Genomic DNA, 2,261 nt, shown 5'->3' with positions numbered 1-2,261 from the left:
TATATACAATATTGTAGAATTTGAGATGTCAATAAAGAAAATTTAGGGTATATAACAAAAAATAAAAAGTTTTAAGGGAGAGAGGAAGTGTTATACTAAACAATGTCGTATTATAGATATTAATTATTCTCTAATGAGGGCATCCTTATTTTATTAAAATGATTGATGTTACTAACGGATAAAAAAACACATATTTTAATATACTAACAAACTAAAAAATAAACCTAATTTCTAAAATATTTCCTAATATATTATATATCAAACCATCTTAATTTCAAGATGTTTTGAATTTTTTCAGCAACTTTGTCAACATTTTGGAGCACACGTGACATGACGCTGCTTTTGCATGAATTGCCAACTCAAAATATCTCTTAATCGCTGACTTAATCCTCTCTTGATTGAATTTATACGAATTTTTTTTTATTAAATGTTAAAATAAACCAGTAGTAGAGAATCATCTTCATTTCTTGCACGCTTGACTAGAGATTTTTATATACAGCAAATCACCATTCAACGTATTGATTATTGTGAATGACGAAACTTACGCAAACAAAGAAAATATAGGCACAAAAACTATTATAAATGGTCAGCTGTTACGTCTTTGATTAGAGCTCAGTGGCCAGCCATTATTTTATGGCAAAATTTTAAAAAAAATAAAAAATAAAAAACTTAGAAATTACATGATACTGAAATTCAAAGACAGAGAAATGTGGAGTATGTGCTCATACATGTTGACTTGCCTAACCCTAGTGACATTGTAACTTCAAAAGCAGTGCTGCTCTCTTTCTGTAAGTTTAAGTGCTTGTTTTAATCATTCACATTACTACTATCAAAGCACTAATCCATGGACTTCATTGGCTTAACCATTGACTTTGACCCAAATATGTATCTCATCTAATTCAAATAACTACACTAATGTTACTCCAAAATAAAGACAACTAAAATTTGACATTGAGATTATCTATTTATATCTATAAACTATCCAACTGTTAAAGTTACAGGGTCTGAATCTTAAAAAAGAAAAAAGTTAATTTGTTAGAAAGTAATCGAGAAATTGATTCGTTATCATTTTAAAATGTGATAAAAATAACTTTTGAATTTAGACAAACCGTCATGTTATTCCACAACCAATTATAATAAAAATAATTTGTATAAGATTTTGTTGTCACGTTAAGTAAGGAATTATGTTATGTATAAAACTTCTTATACAAACTGATGTGATATTAAGAAATTGGTTGGATAATAATATAAAATAATAAAAATAAATCAATGGGCTATATGATATATTCACTCAACCACTCATATGTGATGTCATCTTTGTTTGTATAAAATAATTTGTAAAAAAAGGTGTATGGCTATATAACTGCAGTAATATACTCATTAGTAAATCAATGAAAATTTTGCAGTAATATACTCATTAGTAAATCAATGAAAATTTTGAAGTAAGACAAAAGGCCAGTTTAAAATTACTTTTGAGAGTTTCAAAAGTGATTTTGAAAAATTAAAAGTTAATTTTGGTATTTGATAAAATTTTAAAAAAATCACCCATCCTACAACAAATTTTGAAAAATAACAAAAGGGGTAACTTTTCAATACTTTATTTTGAGAATCAGTTTTATAATTAATATATTTTCATATATATCCTCACATGTATTATAAAAATATAAAATTATCCTTATTCAATTTGGAAATAAAATTATTAAATTTAAAGAGATTATTATTATTACAAATTATATTGAAATAACAAAATAAAAAATAAAATTAACAAAAGAAAGTTTTATTTTATTTATTAATTATTATATATACCCAATAATAAATATTATATTTACATGTTTATTAATGTCTATGTTAGTCATTTGCATTCTTACAGCAATTCAACAGTAAAATTTGTTAAAAACAAATGACTAGTTTTAAAACTCACAACACTTTAAGAAATGAACTTACTAAATATTAATTAATTCTCTTCACAGCTGATTATTTCCACAGTACAGTTAACAACAATTATTTTAAAAATTACAATATTTCCCAAGTGACCCTAACATGCCACTATGTCATGACTAAGATCTTACCTAGTATTGAGGTACTATGTTACCTTTTTTTTAAAAATGACATACTATGTTACTTACAAGCTCATCTATCAAATTCTTGTATGTCACACATGAACATTGATTTTAAAATTAATTAATCCTAGTTTTCAACTCCTCTTATCTAGCCAAAGGTAGAATTGACTACTGAGCACGACTGCCAGCTGTGAGTCGTAT

Source organism: Citrus clementina, unplaced genomic scaffold (genome assembly GCF_000493195.1).
Source record: "Citrus clementina cultivar Clemenules unplaced genomic scaffold, Citrus_clementina_v1.0 scaffold_3, whole genome shotgun sequence".
NCBI lineage: Eukaryota > Viridiplantae > Streptophyta > Magnoliopsida > Sapindales > Rutaceae > Citrus > Citrus x clementina.
This window is presented reverse-complemented; position numbering follows the sequence as displayed.